Source organism: Somniosus microcephalus, chromosome 4 (assembly GCF_052327205.1).
Source record: "Somniosus microcephalus isolate GS21.2 chromosome 4, FLI_Smic_1.0, whole genome shotgun sequence".
In the NCBI taxonomy this organism is placed as follows: Eukaryota; Metazoa; Chordata; class Chondrichthyes; order Squaliformes; family Somniosidae; genus Somniosus; species Somniosus microcephalus.
In genome coordinates, this window is record NC_140990.1 from 171,045,752 (window position 1) to 171,065,249 (window position 19,498).

The 19,498-nt window shown below is 45.0% G+C and overlaps 1 pseudogene; it reads left to right on the forward strand.

Annotated features, from left to right (window-relative positions):
- Window positions 1-360: 360 nt before the first annotated feature.
- LOC147119984 (putative E3 ubiquitin-protein ligase UBR7 pseudogene) lies at window positions 361-2,062 on the forward strand (annotated as a pseudogene).
- The last annotated feature ends 17,436 nt before the right edge of the window (window positions 2,063-19,498 follow it).

Genomic DNA, 19,498 nt, shown 5'->3' on the forward strand with positions numbered 1-19,498 from the left:
CCCGAAATACACACACCCAAATACACACACCACAAAATTTCACCCCCCCACAAAATATATACCCAAAATATACACACACAAAATACGCACAGCCAAAATACACCCACACAAAATACACACCCAAAATAACACACCCAAAATATACACCCAAATTACACACACCCAAAAGACCCCCCCAAACTACACCCCCCCAAATACACCCCCCAAAATACACACACCCAAAATACACACACGCAAAATACACCCCCCCAAAATAAACCCCCTCAAATTAAACACACCCAAAATACACTCCCCCAAAATAAATACAGCCAAAATACACCCTCCCAAAATACTGTGACCTATGGGGGTGGTTTGTGGTGGATGGATGGTATGTGGCCACCAGATGGAGACAAAGCCCCCCTCTCACTCCAATTCAGGTGAGGGTCACACCCACCTCCAACACACCTGAGGCAAATCTACCCATTAGCTCACTAGTTCAAAAGGCAAACTAGTGCATCCCTTCAGGGCCAGGGAAAGGGGTCCTGAGAGAGGACCAGGCCAGTGCCTGAGGAGAGGCCCGAGCCCGAGGAGAGGCCAGAGCCCGAGGAGAGGCCAGAGCCTGGGGAGAGGCCCGAGCCTGAGGAGAGGCCAGAGCCTGAGGAGGTGATCCCTGGACCGGCTGAGAAAGATCCAGTGGTAAAGTAACCCTGGCTTATTGTTTTTGAAGAAAGAACCAGTGGTAAACTAACCCTGGCTTATGTTTTTGGATTTTGCCAGACATGAAGCTTTTTCCCCGTTTTCTAAAAATAAAACACAGCTAATTGCTGTTTTTCATAGACCAATCTTGTGTCTGTGCTTGTGTCCCCCGCTTCCCGCATCAACACACCTTTCGGTCTAGGGGGTGGTTGATCGCATATGGTGGAGAATGCTGGCTTTAGCCCTCTGGTGGCTGGGAGAACAAAGCACACATTGTTGAAAACCCTTTGGTGGAAGAATGAGGTTGATATGTGGATACTGGTGACTGCTCTACCAAAGAGAAAGCAAGACATGCTGGTGTTGTTACTTCTGGAATGAAGTGGAATCGGAGGTAAGGTACTTTCTGAATTGGATGCAACTCAGTTGAATAATGATGATGGTCTTGATGTTCTAATAGAATTCGTGGATAAAATTTGCAAGAAAGATGACCTGTTAAGTGCCTATGAGGCCTGGTCAGAATTTGATAGATTTTGGTTAATGGACAGTTATTCCATGGAGGAGTATATCATCGGTTTTAACAAATTGGACAACAGGAGATGAAATTGGAACAGTAATTCTGAACAAATGAATTCCAGGAATGCCATGGAAAAATCAATGTTTCAGTGGACATGTGGTGGAAACTCTGTGTATTCCAGATTTCTACATTGTGATGGTATTGAGCAATGTCCAGACGGATCTGATGAAATGGATTGTATCAAAGTAACAGACACCTGTGGTTTCTGGTGTAATGATTCCTGAGATGGTGAAAGACTAAAGCAGGACGATGCGTGGGTTGAGAGCTATCTGCAATGGAGGCATCACAATCTGGGTGACACGTTGAAAATGTTCTGCAGTGCAAGTTTTCTCGGAGAAAGAGAAAAAACAAATTCTGAAAATAAATGACAACTTCTTTGGACTGTACGGTACCTGCAAGAGGCCTTATCCAGATCCTGAGGATAAGACCCCTGATAAAATGATTCAGAGTGTGGTGTGTGAAGATTGGTTCCATGGAAGGCATCTTGGTGCCATTCTGCCCGAGAATGTAGAGTATCAGGAAATGGTATGTCCGAGCTGTATGAAGAGATGCTCGTTTCTTTGGGCCTACGCAGCACATGTGGCAGTGAACAAGGCAGCAGATGCTGGTAACGGTGGATCACTGACCAAAGTGGAGGATGGCATTGTTGATGTGTGCGCGATACAGCAAAATGGAGATTCGCATAGCCAGAAAACAAGGGCTTGTGCAATGAAATGCGAGGAAACCAGAGCCAAGCACAATGAACCCTCCACAAGCTGTAAAGTTGAGAAGATGAGAAGACAGAGTTGGATGCCCACCTGGAGAATCTGCTGAGCAAAGCAGAAAGCACAAAACAATGGACTGAGAAAATAATGAAGCAGACTGAGGTGTTGGTGCAGCCAAACCCAAATGCTAGAATGGAAGAATTTGTGTATGTGAAGCTGGATTGAAAAACACCGTCTCGTATGAATAACTGTGAACAGTTAGGCCAGTATATGCTTGATGCTGGAAATGATTTTGGTCCTGGAACTGCATATGGCAGTGCTCTTATTAAATGTGATGATGATGTGATATTAATGTGAGGTTATGATGTAAAATTTAAGGTAATAATGATAGTGATATTAATGTAATGATGATGTGATATTAACATGTTGATGATAATGTGGTATTAATGTGATGATGATGCGATATTAATGTGAAGATGACGTGATATTAACGTAATGTTGATGTGATATTAATGTGCTGATGTGAGGCCCCTTGGTCTGCCTGCGCCCCTTCCCGGAGGTCGGAGCTGAGGGGGGTGGATATGTGAGCTATGGGGGCGGTTTGTGGTGGATGGACGGTATGTGGCCACCGGATGGAGACAAAGTCCCCCTCTCACTCCAATTCAGGTGAGGGCCACACCCACCTCCAACACACTTGAGGCAAATCTACCCATTAGCTCACTAGTTCAAAAGGCAAACTAGTGCATCCCTTCAGGGCCAGGGAAAGGGGTCCTGAGAGAGGACCAGGCCAAAGCCCGAGGAGAGGCCCGAGCCTGGGGAGAGGCCTGAGCGTGGGGAGAGGCCTGAGCCTGAGGAGAGGCCAGAGCCTGAGGAGGTGATCCCTGGACTGGCTGAGAAAGAACCAGTGGTAAAGTAACCCTGGCATATGTTTTTGGATTTTGCCCGATGTGAAGCTTTTTCCCCATTTTCTAAAAATAAAACACCGCTAATTGCTGTTTATCATAGACCAATCTTGTGACTGTGCTTGTGTCCCCCGCTTCCCGCATCAACACACCCATTGGTCTAGGGGGTGGTTGATTACAATACACACAACCAAAATACACACACCCAAAATAAACTCGCCCAAAATACTCACACCCCAAAATACACACACCCTCCCAAAACACACCCTCCCAAAACACACCCTCCCAAAACACACCTCCCAAAATACACCCCCTCAAAATACACACACCCAAAATACACACACCCAAAATACACACACCCAAAATACGCCCCTCAAAATACACACACACAGAATACACACACACCAATATACACCCCCCAAAATACACACCCAAAATACACACACCCAAAATACACACATCCAAAATACACACACCCAAAATACACACACACCAAAATACACCCCCCAAAATACACCCCCTCAAAATACACAAACCCAAAATACGCCCCCAAAATACACACACCCCAAAATACACACACCCCAAAATACACACACACCAAAATACACACACCCAAAATACACACACCCAAAATACACACACCCAAAATACACACCCTCAAAATACACACCCTCAAAATACACCCCCCCAAAATACGCCCCTCAAAATACACACACACAAAATACACACACCCAAAATACACACATCCAAAATACACACACCCCAAAATACAGGCCCCCAAAATACAGACACTAAAATACACACACCCAAAATACACACATCCAAAATACACACACCCAAAATACACACATCCAAAATACACCCCCCAAAATACACACGCCTAAAATACACACACTAAAATACACCCCCCCAAAATACACACACACTAAAATACACACACCCAGAATAAACACATCCAAAATACACACACCCAAAATACACACATCCAAAATCCACACACACCAAAATACACCCCCCCAAAAATACACCCCCAAAAATACACCCCCTCAAAATACACACGCCCAAAATACACACACCCAAAATACACACAGATGAAAAATACACACACACAAAATTCACCCCCTCACAAAATACAAACACACAAAATACACCCCACAAAATACACACACAAAATACACCCCCCCAAAATACACCCCACAATACACACACCCAAAATACACACACCCAAAATACACCCCCAAAATACGCCCCCCCAAATACACACATCCAAAATACAAACACACAAAATACACCCCTCAAAATACACCCCTCAAAATACACCCCTCAAAATACACCCCTCAAAATACACACACCAAAATACACACACCCAAAATACATCCCCAAAATACACACCCCCAAAATACACACACCCAAAATACACCCGCCAAAATACACATTAATTTTGGATGGCTTTGTGGATTATTAATGAGTTGCTCGAGGAGGTCTTTACCTCCCCCTTCTGGACAAGTTTAATCAAGCTGTGTTCGTTTGTGGGCAAGGTTGCCAAGGCATAGAGGAATTCAAAAGGTCCTGGCTGAGTGCCAGGCCTTCAATGCTGGGATTGATCATCCTCAAGATGCTGAAGTTCATTTGCTGCTTTATCTTTAATTATGTTAACTGATTTTTGTTCCTCCCTCTTGGGGATTTCATGTTTTCCAGATCCCTGATGGGGATTATCGGACCATTTACTTTCTTCACAATCCTCCTGTTGAGGTGGACATTGGTTCTGCCGGGAATCTTTTTGATCACAATTTTGGTTTTCTCGGTACCCTCCCATGGCTCTTTGATAACTTTGGTCAGTGTAAAAGCTGTCCCCAGAGGGAGTCCACTGTCCTTCGCTTTCCTTTCGAGGTCTAGCCCCTCGTCTATCCTATCTTTCTGGGGAGAAATCTGTCTCATATTGTGGGCGGGTTGGGGAGGCTTATGAGACTTTTAGTATTGTGTTTTGTCTCCCCCTAGTGTTTTTACTACTTACCTCCTTATTGTTGATTTATGTCATGTGACATGATGAGAAAGTGAAAGTAAAACACAACCACGAGGGAGCCAGAAATCATGGCTGGTGATTCTGCAGCATCTTACGCCATCCTTTTCAGTTTCCCCCTTTGATTGGCATTGTCTGTAAGTAGCTTTTTATCAGATGTCTTTATGTTTGATCTATGTCACCATTTCTTGATATTTGCGGCCAGATGAGTTAAAATATTGCACTTTGTGGAGTTTCCATGTGGCTGGCTATTAGTCTTTCCCCTGGCATTCATGTGTTAGACCTTTGATTGTTGTATCAGATTTACCTCAAATTATAATAGAACCGTTGAGTTATAGTGGTAACATTTCATTCTACTATCCTAGGTTTATTTTGTGTATTCAGATCGTGATTGTAATACCAATCGGCCTTATTTGATGTTGTAATTTCTTGCTCTCTTTGTAGTTTCACCCTGTGTCATTAAACTGGATTAAAAGTAACAACGCCTCCTGTTTGGTGATGAGGGTTTAGCTGTCTGTCGAATCATAGTCATGAGGAGGACAGAACAGTGAAAAGACACCTTTCCCATGGGCAAATCTACTAAAGGTACAGATACTCAACACCAACACGATTCAATGCATCTCCGAAGCCACACATTCCAGACACCAGTCACAAAAGCTGAAATGGAGAAACCGTCACCATTGAAACAAGCAGAGGAGACCAGATCTCACTGTTCTGGCTCCTCCTGGCATTCAAGTAGGTCTGTTACTGGTGCAGCAGCAGCGATGGCCAGAGCCAAGGCCGAAGCAGCCAAAGCAAAGATATCCTTTGCTCAAAGGGAAATGGACATAAAAATGGAAAAGGCACGTATTGAAGCAACATTAGCCATATTGGATATGGAAAAAGAGGCAGCAGCAGCTCTAGCGGAGGCAGAAGTCCTTGAAGCAGCTGTTGAAGGTGAAGCAACAGGCAGCAACCTTAACCTTCATCTCCCTCACCAAGATCCAGTGCAACGCACCACAGAATACATACAAAGCCACTCCAGGTCACAAACTGTTAACTCTTCAATGCCCAACATAGAGCCTGTTCCAGAGTTAATACACAAGCAGGAGGAGCCTGGCCATGCATCTCAGTGCTGTTGTGAGCTCAACAAAAACACTGCGGAAGAGGATGAACACAAGTTCCAACCAGAAGACCAAAGGCTAGCCCATCATTATCGTTCACAATATCTGCAGACCTATCGCAGCCCAGCTGCTCTACCTCACTACGAACAGACCCAAGGCATGTCAGATTTCGTGAGGTTCTTCGCACGTCGTGAACTCGTCACCACCGGGTTGCTACAGTTCAACAACCAACCTGAAGACTACAGAGCATGGAGGTCTACTTTCCGGAACACCATAAGAGGGTTAGACCTGTCAGCAAGCGAAGAAATCGACCACCTCGCTAAATGGCTGGGTAAGGAATCCTCTGAGCACGCCAAGAGAATTCGAGCTGTGCACATTAATCTCCCGGAAAGGGGGTTGAAGATGATATGGGATCGTCTGGACGAGAGCTATGGCTCCCCGGAGGTGGTTGAGAATGCACTGTTTAAGAAGCTGGAGAACTTTCCCAAGATCCTCAATCGAGACCGCCTGAAGCTCAGAGTTAGGTGACGTCCTAATGGAAATTGACTCAGCCAAAACTGAGGGATGTCTGCCAGGTCTTCTGTACCTTGACACGGCACGTGGGATAAATCCCATTGTTGAAAAGTTACCATTCAACTTGCAGGAAAGATGGATAACTCAGGGATCAAAGTATAAGGAAGAGCACAACGTTCCCTTCCCACCTTTCTCCTTTTTTGCCAAGTTTATCTGCCAGCAGGCTAAAATAAACGACCCAAGCTTCTTCTTCTCCACTCAAAGCCCTGGGCCACCGAAGACAGCACAGCCTGCTACAAGCTTCAACCAGGGAACTCCAGTGTCAGTTCATAAAACTGAAATGTCACTGTCCACCACCTCCTCCAGCGACGACGCAGATGGGAAAACGGATGACCCCGTCAAGCAATGCCCCATTCACAACAAGCCGCACCCACTCAGGAGGTGTCGGAGCTTCAGAGAACGGACTTTGGAGGATCGCAAATCGTTCTTAAAGGAACGTGGCATCTGTTATAAATGCTGTTCCTCTTCAACTCACCTGGCACGGGACTGTATCACGGCCGTCAAATGTGCAGAATGCAATAGCGAAGGCCACAACACAGCACTCCACCCAGGTCCAGCCCCCTGGGTCTCAACGGCCTCTACCGCCACAGCAGAGCACGGCGGGGAGGAAGAGGAAGACATTCTGACACCTGAAGTAGCCTCACATTGCACCAAGGTCTGCGGAGCACACATCAGCGGCAAATCCTGTTCCAAAATCTGTCTTGTGATGGCCTACCCTGAAGGACAGCAAGAGAAAGCCATAAAGATATACGCCATGCTGGATGATCAGAGTAACAGATCACTCGCCAACTCTCAGTTCTTTGACCACTTCAACATAGAAGGAAACAGCTCCCCATATTCACTGGAAACTTGTGCCAGCCTAGTGGAGACATCAGGAAGGAGGGCCAGTGGTTTCGTAGTGGAGACCCTTGATGGAAAGACGAGCCTGCCTCTGTCCACACTAATAGAGTGTAACCAGGTGCCTGATAACAGGTCAGAGATCCCTACACCTGAAGCAACGCTTCATCATGCTCATCTCAAACCAGTGGCTTACCAGATTCCACCGTTGAACCCTCAAGCTCCCATCCTGCTTCCACAAGGCAGAGACATATTGAGAATCCACAAGGTACGTGAACAGATAAATGGTCCACACGACTCACCTTATGCTCAGAGACTTGACCTAGGGTGGGTCATCATCGGTGATGTTTGTCTGGGAAATGCCCACAGACCTGCCAAAGTGAACACATTCCATACAAATGTGCTGGAGAATGGTCACCCCTCACTCTTTGATCCGTGCCCCAACAGCTTTCAAGTGAAAGAAAGATACAGCATATAGGTTCCAAGCTCTCTCTCTGATCCTACTGAGCAACCAGAACACGGAAAGCAAGAGGATCGTCTTGGCCAGGCAGTCTTCAAAGGGACGAGTGACGATGACAAGTTAGCTCCTTCCATTGAGGACAAACTCTTTATAAAGAACATGGATGAAGAGGTCTTCATGGACAGTAGCAATAGCTGGGTCGCTCCTCTACCGTTCAGAACTCCAAGACGATGGCTTTCTAAAAACCGAGGACAGGCACTCAATTGACTCATCTCTCTCCGCCGCACGCTGGAAAGAAAGCCGGATACAAAGGACCACTTCATTTCATTCATGCAGAAAGCCTTTGCCTCAGAAGACCACGCCAATGACCTAAAGGACCTGGACCTTGGAGTTGACTTACCTCCTCTACAGCGCAGCCTTGGGCTCAGTTGGGACCTGAATACGGATACCTTTACCTTCCAAGTTGAAGACTGCGAAAAGCCCTTCACTCGTCGTGGTGTCCTTTCTACAGTGAATGGCCTGTTCGACCCCCTTGGGTTTGTGGCACCAGTCATCATCCAAGGAAAAGCTCTGCTTAGAGACCTCACGGCAGACACAGATGATTGGGATTCACCACTACCTCGAGAAAAGGAGGGATCTTGGCACACTTGGGGAAACTCTCTCCAAGACCTCAAAGCTTCAAATTCCAAGACCCTATACTCTCATCTCTCCCTCTGAAGCTCAACACAAAGAAATATGTGTCTTTTCTGATGCTTCAAACAATGCCATAGCTGCAGTTGCCTACCTCAAGGTCACAAACCCCAATGGAGATTGTGAAGCAGGCTTCATCCTCGGCAAGGCAAGGTTAACACCACGTCCCGAACACAGCATTCCACGACTGGAGCTCTGTGCTGCCGTTCTGGCTGTAGAGATGGCAGAACTTGGAGTGGGAGGGGGAGGATCCAGTTGTCATGGTCCATGTTGGTACCAACGACATAGATAGGACAAGGAAGGAGGTTCTGCTGAGGGAGTTTGAGCAGCTCGGGGCCAAATTAAAAAGCAGAACCACAAGGGTAATAATCTCTGGATTATTACCTGAGCCACGAGTGAATTTGGCTAGGATGAATAAAATTAGAGCGTTAAATGCGTGGCTCAAAGACTGGTGTGGGAGAAATGGGTTTTGCTTCCTGGGACACTGGCACCAGTACTGGGGCAGGAGGGAGCTGTTCCGTTGGGACGGGCTTCACTTGGCCAGTGCTGGGACTAGGGTCCTGGCGGATCATATAACTAGGGCTGTAGAGAGGGCTTTAAACTAAACTAACTAGTGGGGGGGAGGTTACTAGAGAGCAAATAATAAAAATGACAACAGAGAAGGTCATAGACTTAGGTAGCAGTGGGGAAATTAAAAACCAGAGCGTGTCAGGAAGGGGCAGAAGGTATGGAGTAAAAGGTAAAGTAATAAAAAGGGCAAAAGCAGGAACTAAGTGTCACAAAACATCTTTGAAAGTTCTCTATCTGAATGCACGTAGCATTCGTAACAAAATAGACGAGTTAATGGCACAAATAACTACATATGGGTATGATCTTGTGGCCATTACAGAAACATGGCTGCAAGGTGACAATGCCTGGGAATTAAACATACCAGGTTATTTAACGATCAGGAAGGACAGGCAGGAAGGAAGGGGAGGTGGGGTGGCTATGTTAATAAAGGAAGGAATCACTGTAATACAGAGAAAAGATATTGGGTCAAAAGATCAGGATAATGAAACAGTTTGGGTGGAGGTAAGGAATAATAAGGGGAAAAAAACACTAGTGGGCGTAGTCTATAGGCCTCCGAACAGTGGCAACTCTGTTGGACGGAGTATCAATCAGGAAATAGTTGAGGCTTGTAATAAGGGAACATCTATAATTATGGGGGATTTTAACTATCATTAATTGGACAAATCAAATTGGGCAGGGCTGCCTTGAGGATGAGTTCATTGAGTGTATTAGGGATGGGTTTCTTGAGCAGTATGTAACTGAACCGACCAGGGGGCAAGCAACCTTAGATCTGGTCCTGTGTAACGAGACAGGATTAATTAAAAATGTCCTAGTAAAGGATCCCCTTGGAATGAGTGACCATAACATGGTTGAATTCCATATTCAATTAGAGGGTGAGAAGGTTGGATCTCAAACAAGCGTGCTAAGCTTGAATAAAGGAGACTATGAAGGTATGAGAGCGGAATTGAGTAGAGTGGATTGGGAAAATAGATTAAAGGGTAAGACGATACATGATCAGTGGTGTACATTTAAGGAGTTATTTTACAACTTCCAAAAAATATATATTCCACTGAGAAGAAAAGGGTGTAAAAGAAAAGACAGCCATCCGTGGCTAAGTAAAGAAATTAAGGATAGTATTCGACTAAAAACAAGGGCATATAAGGTAGCCAAATCTAGTGGGAGGATAGAGGATTGGGAAAACTTTAAAAGACAGCAAAAAGTAACAAAAAGATTGATTAAGAAAGGGAAGATAGATTATGAAAGTAAATTAGCAAAAAATATAAAAACAGATAGTAAGAGTTTTTATAGTTATATAAAAAGAAAAAGGGTGGCTAAAGTAAATGTTGGTCCCTTAGAGGATGAGACCGGGAAATTAATGGTGGGAAATATGGAGATTGCAATAACACTGAATGAATATTTTATATCAGTCTTTACAGTAGAAGACACTAAGAATATCCCAACACTAGACAAACAGGGGGCTAAAGGGGGGGAGGAGCTAAACACGATCAAAATCACTAAGGAAGTGGTACTCGGTAAAATAATGGGACTCAAGGCGGATAAATCACCTGGACCTGATGGCTTACATCCTAGGGTCTTGAGGGAAGTGGCGGTAGGGATTGTGGATGCATTGGTAATAATTTTCCAAAACTCCCTGGACTCGGCAAAGGTCCCGGCAGACTGGAAAACTGCTAATGTAACACCTTTATTTAAAAAGGGCAGTAGACAGAAGGCTGGAAACTATAGACCGGTTAGCCTAACATCTGTGGTAGGTAAAATTTTGGAGTCCATTATTAAGGAGACAGTAACAGGACATTTGGATAATCATAATTTAATAGGACAAAGTCAGCATGGTTATATGAAGGGGAAGTCATGTTTGACTAATTTGCTGGAGTTCTTTGAGGAAGTAACATATAGGGTGGATAAAGGGGAACCAGTGGACGTAGTGTATTTAGACTTCCAAAAGGCATTTGACAAGGTGCCACACAAAAGATTATTGCTTAAGATAAAAAATCACGGGATTGGGGGTAATATTCTGGCATGGATAGAGGATTGGCTATCTAACAGAAGGCAGAGAGTTGGGATAAATGGTTCATTCTCAGACTGGTAATCAGTAATTAGTGGTGTTCCGCAGGGGTCAGTGCTGGGTCCCCAACTCTTTACAACCTATATTAACGATTTGGAGGAGGGGACCAAGTGTAACATATCAAAGTTTGCAGATGATACTAAGATGGGAGGGAAAGTAGTGAGTGAGGAGGACATAAAAAACCTGCAAGGGGACATAGACAGGCTAAGTAAGTGGGCAGAGATTTGGCAGATGGAATACAATACTGGAAAGTGTGAGGTTATGCACTTTGGCAGGAAAAATCGTAGAGCAAGTTATTATCTTAATGGCAAGAAGCTGGAAAGTACTGAAGTACAAAGGGATCTGGGGGTCCTGGTGCATGAAACTCAAAAGGTTAGTATGCAGGTGCAGCAAGTGATTAAGAAGGCCAATGGAATGTTGGCTTTCATGCTAGGGGGATAGAATATAAAAATAGGGAGGTATTGCTTCAGTTGTACAAGGTATTGGTGAGACCACACCTGGAATACTGCGTACAGTTTTGGTGTCCATACTTAAGAAAGGACATACTTGCTCTCGAGTCAGTACAAAGAAGGTTCACTCGGTTAATCCCGGGGATGAGGGGATGAACATATGAGGAGAGGTTGAGTAGATTGGGACTCTACTCATTGGAGTTCAGAAGAATGAGAGGCGATCTTATTGAAACATATAAGATTGTGAAGGGGTTGGATCGGGTGGATGCGGGGAGGATGTTCCCGATGGGTGAAACTAGAACTAGGGGACATAGTCTTAGAATAAGGGGCTGCTCTTTCAAAACTGAGATGAGGAGGAACCACTTCACTCAGAGGGTGGTAGGTCCATGGAATATGCTGCCCCAAAAAGCTGTAGAAGCTACATCATTACATAAATTTAAAACAGAAATAGACAGTTTCCTAGAAGTAAAGGGAATTAAGGGTTATGGGGAGCGGGCAGGAATTTGGACATGAGTCTAGGTTCGGATCGGTCATGGCCCTGTGGGTAGCGGAGCGGGCCCAGGGGCCGTGTAGCCTGATCCTGCTCCTATTTCGTGTGTCTAATTCTGTTAGATTCAGGAGATGGTTCTGTGATAGTGGATTGGCGGTTAGGATCAGATCAGCCATGATCTTATTGAATGGCGGAGCAGGCTCGAGGGGCCGATTGGCCTACTCCTGCTTCTATTTCTTATGTTCTTATGTTCTTATAACTGATCACCTCCGAGATTGATCTCCAGCCTGACTCTATCCAGTTCTACACAGACAGTAAGGTGGTGCTGGGCTACATATGCAACCAGACTAGAAGGTTTTATGTGTACATCAATAACAGAGTCCAACGCAGCAGAAGGTCAACACAACCTGAACAATGGCACTACGTGCCTACTCACCTGAATCCAGCTGATCACGCCACCAGATCTGTCACTGCAGCTCACTTAAGGGATACCACATGGCTTATAGGACCTGAATTCCTGTGTCGTCCCCAGCAGAAAGTCACAGAAGTGTCATTCTTCTCCATACGTGGACCGGCCAAGCAGCTTCGATCTGACTGTGGTACCAACTTCATCGGAGCCTGCAAGGAGCTCGACATTCCTTCTTCTAACGATGACAACACAGTTAAGAGATACCTCGCAGACCAAGGTTGCACCTGGATCTTCAATCCGCCACATTCCTCACATATGGGAGGTTCATGGGAACGAATGATCGGCATCACACGCCGCATATCGGATGCAATGCTCCTGGAACATGGATTTTCCAGATTCACTCATGAAGTCCTCACCACATTCATGGCTGAAGTGGTAGCCATCATCAATGCAAGACCACTTGTCCCTCCGTCATCAGATGCAGAGTTCCCACTCATCCTGACGCCGGCCACCCTCCTCACTCAGAAAGGAGAAGCCATTCCTACACCTCCAGGAGAGTTCAGCAGCAAGGACCTCTACAGACGTCAGTGGAAGCAGGTACAGAGTCTGGCCAACACCTTCTGGAGCCGTTGGCGACGCGAGTACCTGTCAACTCTCCAAGCACGTAGCAAATGGCAGTCATCAAAGACCAACGTCCAGACGGGGAACATAGTTTTAATGAAGGACAGTCAGAACAAAAGAAGTGAATGGCCGATGGGGATCATCTCAAAGGTTTTCCCCAGCAAAGGTGGTAGAGTTCGGAAGGTACAGGTCAAGATCCCAATCGGTGATGGGACAAAGCTCTTCTACAGGACAATCACAGAGATTGTGCTTCTTCTCTCCAAGGAAGACCAGACGGTTGCTCCCTGATAAGTTGTATTTTCTTTATTATGTGGCATCTTAGAGATACCAGATGGGGAGTGTTATGTCCCCTGAGACTTTTAGTATTATGTTTTGTCTCCCCCTAGTGTTTTTACTACTTACCTCCTTATTGTTGATTTATGTCATGTGACATGATGAGAAAGTGAAAGTAAAACACAACCACGAGGGAGCCAGAAATCATGGCTGGTGATTCTGCAGCATCTTATGCCATCCTTTTCAGTTTCCCCCTTTGATTTACATTGTCTGTAAGTAGCTTTTTATCAGATGCCTTTATGTTTGATCTATGTCACCATTTCTTGATATTTGCGGCCAGCTGAGTTAAAATATTGCACTTTGTGGAGTTTCCATGTGGCTGGCTATTAGTCTTTCCCCTGGCATTCATGTGTTAGACCTTTGATTGTTGTATCAGATTTACCTCAAATTGTAATAGAACCATTGAGTTATAGTGGTAACGTTTCATTCTACTATCCTAGGTTTATTTTGTGTATTCAGATCATGATTGTAATACCAATCGGCCTTATTTGATGTTGTAATTTCTTGCTCTCTTTGTAGTTTCACCCTGTGTCATTAAACTGGATTAAAAGTAACAACGCCTCCTGTTTGGTGATGAGGGTTTAGCTGTCTGTCGAATCATAGTCGGGAGGAGGACAGAACACTCTTATTTAATCGTCATTGACGATCCATCACAGTAAATAACTTGATGGTATTCTGTAGGCGGTCTCATAAGTATTTGTCTGATTCTCTCCTCTGTATTATCATCCTCCATGATGGAGAGATACTCTATCTTTCCACATTAATTTTGGATGGCTTTGTGGATTATTAATGAATTGCTCGAGGAGGTCTTTACCTCCCCCTTCTGGACAAGTTTAATCAAACTGTATTCGTTTGTGGGCAAGGTTGCCAAGGCATAGAGGAATTCAAAAGGTCCTGGCTGGGTGCCAGGCCTTCAATGCTGGGATTGATCATCCTCAAGATGCTGAAGTTCATTTGCTGCTTTATCTTTAATTATTTTAACTGATTTTTGTTCCTCGCTCTTGGGGATTTCATGTTTTCCAGATCCCTGATGGGGTTTATCGGAGCATTTACTTTCTTCACAATCCCCCTGTTGAGGTGGATATTGGTTCTGCCGGGAATCTTTTTGATCACAATTTTGGTTTTCTCGGTACCCTCCCATGGCTCTTTGATAACTTTGGCCAGTGTAAAAGCTGTCCCCAGAGGGAGTCCACTGTCCTTCGCTTTCCTTTCGAGGTCTAGCCCCTCGTCTATCCTATCTTTCTGGGGAGAAATCTGTCTCATATTGTGGGCGGGTTGGGGAGGTAAACCTTTTGGATTACCCTCTTGGGGGTCCTGAGCCATGAGTTTGTGTCTGGGCAGGGTGGACTTGAGACTTGGGTCTATACAGTCCTTTTTCTGAGTACCAAAGGTACTTTCTCTGGTTTTTTATCCCTAGCTTCTTATCTCATTATAGGTTTAGTTTGGGGTAGACCTATGAGATCATGGCTTAATTGGATAATGTAATTGGCATTATCCCATCTGTTATGTTCATTAATAACTAGATATTCTTATTATGAACAGCTAGCTTCTAGCTAGACATTTATTCAGTACACGTTCTCTAGGTACAGCATCTGTAGAGATCCAGCATGTGTGCTTCTGTGTGCAGGCCGCCATCTTGACTACTGCCTTCTGGGTAGCCTAGTGCATCGTGGGTAGTGTAGTCTTAAACACATACAACTAAATATACAGCTCTATACAGCTCTACGGCTCCATCTGGTGCACCACTCCAGAATGACATGTTATTGATCATTACATCCCCCTTTCTTTGAGGTTACCAAAATCAATATCAATCAACTTTCAAGAAAAACAATAAAGATGATATCAGTAACACTTTTGTTAGTGCTCTATAAACATAAACATTTTCACAACAGTCAATACATTTTCAATATAGTTTTTCTTTGTACACAAAGATTAAGTCTATCAGGCTTTTTTACTGCACGTGTGGGTCTTCTCAGCACGGGTAAGTCTGATGTGTTTTCATGAGATTGTTCTGGTGGTGAATGACAAGATTCAGTTGCGGCATTGTCATCAATCTGCTCTTGGATAGTTTCTTGTGTTTTCAGGAGGGAACGGCGGTTCCTCCTGAGAATCTGTCCTTCCTCAGTGTATGACCTTGGTCGTACTTCCTCAAGAACTGTAGCTTTCCTGTTCCATGCATCTGGATCCTCAATCCTGACAACATCATCCCTTGTCAATGGTTTTGGAGTTTTGGATGACTTGTCATAGTATGATTTCTGTTTCAGCTTTAACAGTTGAAGTCTCTGTCTCAGTTCCTTATTTTGCTGTTCTTTTGCACAGGAGGGTAGCGTGGTACGCAACTTGCGACCCATTAGTAGTTCAGCAGATGAAGAACCAGAGTCTAAAGGTGAGGCTCGGTAGCTCAGCAGGGCGAGATAAGGATCAGATTTGCTTTCTGTTGCTTTCTTCAGTAGCTGCTTGAGAATTTGAACACCTTTCTCTGCCTTACCATTTGACTGAGCATACAAAGGACTGGATGTGATGTGCTGAAAGTCATAATGTGCTGCAAACTGTTGCCACTCCTTACAGTTGAAGCACGGACCATTGTCGCTAATGGCAATCCTGGGAATTCCATGTCTGGCGAAGATGGATGTCACATGCATTATGACACTGCTTGCTGTGGTGCTTGAGAGCAGTGTCATCTCAGGATAGTTAGAATAGTAGTCAATCACTATTAGATATTCTTTACCATTCAAATGAAAGAGGTCCATTCCAACCTTTTGCCATGGTGCTGTTGGTAAGTCAGCTACTATCATTGGTTCCTTTGCTTGTTTGTTTTGGTGTTTCTGACATGTCTCACATTTGCCTATCATGTTCTCAATGTCCTTATTTATGCCAGGTCAATAGACAGTGTCTCTTGCTCTCCTTTTGCATTTTTCAATTCTGAGGTGTCCCTCATGAATCCTTTTGAGCATGTCTTGACGTAGAGCCTGTGGAATGACTATTCTGTTCTGTTTTAGTAATAGTCCACTTGCGACACTCAATTCTGACCTTATGTGAAAGTATTTTGGACAGGACCCTTTTGGCCAACCATTGTGAATGTTCTCTATTATTTTTGTAACATTGTGGCCTAGAAATTCAGTTTGGGCCCGCCAGCTGGTTTGTGCCCAAAAGTTAACGCTGGGCGGGGAGCCATTTGCGACCATCAGAAATTCAGTTTTGGCGCCCCAAGTCAGAACCGGGCGCTATTCCAGGGTGTGGCCGCCCCCGCTTGGGGCGCAGAAACTGAATTTCAGCGCTGTAGGCACCGCTGCGCCACCCGATGCGGTGCGGCAGGCTGCGGTACTGCAGGCCTCCTCCTCCTCTTAAGGTGGAGGTGCCTGCAACGGGGAGATCGCCGCTGGATTGTGCCGGCAAATGAGCCCGGCACCACGGAGAAGTGCCGGGCTCGCGGAAAGCAGCCGGCAATGCCGTGGGGAGGGTGGTGGAGGAGGCTGGGGAAGGAGGTGTGGGCAGGCGGCCGCCAAAAAAGCGGCCGGCTGCACCTCCACCTTTATGCGCCCCACTAAGGCTGCAGTAAGGCCCTGGTCTCCAGATGTAAGTAGCGGCCACCACGGAGGAGGCGGCGGCAACTGAATATGGGATTCGGGCCGGCATCGGGGCGGAACCGGGGCACTGCGCACACCGATGACGTCATCGGTGCCGGCGCAGCGCTACCGGCTACCGCCACCATTACCGCTGCGCTGAATATCAGTGCGAACTCCTCTATTGGCGCAAAAGCCCTCTTTGGGCGAAAACTGGCTGCAAAGCCAACTGAATCTCTAGGCCTGTATCTTTTACTGTTTCTTCTGCTATTTGCTTTGCTTTTGTGTCTGACACGGGCAGCGCAGCAGTGACCATGCTCACATGAACATCCACGTCTTCTTCTGTAGAGCTCACTTGACTCATTGTGGGTGCTCGGGATAGTGCATCTGCTAACACTATGTATTTGCCTGGTGTGTAGATCAGTTCAAAGTCATATCTTTGCAGCTTCATCATGAGTCATTGAATCCTTGGAGACATCTCATTCAGATTTTTTTTAATGATGGCAACCAGTGGGCTATGGTCTGTCTCAACTGTAAAGGTGGGAAGTCCATATATGTAGCCATGAAACTTTTCTAATCCAACTACCAAGCCTAGACATTCCTTTTCAATCTGGGCGTATCGACACTCAGTATCAGTCATAGACCTGGAGGCATAGGCAACAGGCTTCCAATCTTCACCCTCTGCTTGTAGCAAGACCGCGCCTAGGCCATTCTTTGATGCATCCGTTGACACTTTGATTCTCTTTGTCGGGTCAAAGAAAGTGAGTACAGGTGTGGTTGTCAGCACTGTTTTGAGGTTCATCCACTCTTGTTCATGTCTTTCTGTCCATGCAAACTCATTTGTTTTATGTAGCAGGTCTCGCAGACAGGTTGTCTTGGCTGACAAGTTAGGAATGAACTTTCCAATGAAGTTTATCATCCCCATGATGTGTAGCACTCCTTTTTTGTCAGTGGGTCGGGGCATGTTGAGTATGGCGTTTACTTTTTCCATATCTGGCTCTATTCCTTTACCAGATAGATTATCTCCTAGGAAAGTGACTTCCTGGACGCCAAACTGACACTTGGCTTTGTTGAGCTTCAGTCCATTCCGGCGTATACTCTGTAGCACTTTAGCCAGTCTCTCATTGTGTTCTTTCAGTGTGGAGCCCCAGATGATGATGTCATCAACATAGACCCAAACTCATTCCAGACCTTCAATTATGTGTTCCATCACTCTATGAAAGATTTCAGATGCAGATATTATCCCGAAAGGCATTCTGAGGAAACAATACCTGCCAAATGGTGTGTTGAAGGTACAGTATTTGGTGCTCTCTTCATCCAGTTTTAGTTGCCAAAATCCTTGTGAGGCATCGAGCTTTGTAAAGTATCTGGCACCTGACATTTCACTGGTGATTCCTTCTCGCTTGGGAATCTGGTAGTGTTCACGTTTTATGTTTGCATTTAAGTCCTTTGGATCCATGCATATTCTTAGATCATTGTTCTTTTTCTTTACACATACCATGGAGTTAACCCAGTCTGTTGGCTCTTTGACTTTCCTGATGACTCCTAGTGTGGTCATTCTGTCCAGTTCTTTCTTGAGCCGGTCATGCAGGGGTGCTGGAAATCTTCGTGGAGCATGTACCACTGGCTGAGCATCCTCCTTTAGCTGGATCTTGTAAGTGAATGGTAGAACTCCAAATCCTTTGAACACATCCTGGAAATTATTCACTACAGAATCCACTGAGTCATCTGGTCTGCTTATGGCACAGTTTATACGGTAGACTCTCTTGACCAGTTCTAAGTCTTCACAAGCTTTGTCACCCAGTAGTGAATCAAGTCCTTCAGCCACAACAGAAAACATGAGATGATGCACTTTGTCTTTGACTGTCACTTTAAGTCTGCATACAACTAAGCTATCTATTTTCTGTCCATTATAGTTCTTCAGTAGTACTGACTTTTTCTGTATTTTGGGCTTTTCTTTCATATTTTTACTGTCACTCATACTGATTAAGTTTGCTTTTGCCCCAGTGTCTAGTTTCAATGTAACTAATGCTCCATTTACCTGCAGTGGGGTCATCCATTTGTCCTCTTTCACTGCATTGACATTATGTTCAACATTGTTTATTCCTGAGGGCTGCACATTTTCTGTATCCTTTTCTATATTGTCACATGACACCATTCCTATAAAAAATGTCTCACTTAAATCAGTGTCCTCAATCACATTAACTCGGACTTGTTGCCCTTTCTTTGTTTTTACTTTTGAAAAGCATTGTTTGGCAAAGTGATTCTTTCCATGATATTTTGTGCACATTTTTCCAAACGCTGGGCATTGTTTTAACTGATGTTTGTAACCACAGCGTTTACAATTAAAAATTCCTTCCTCCGATTGCTTTTCATTTCTGTTCTGCCCATTTTACTTCCCCTTGTGGAACACAGCACCGACAGCAGCACTTACTACAATCGCATCATTATTGATTTCACTGA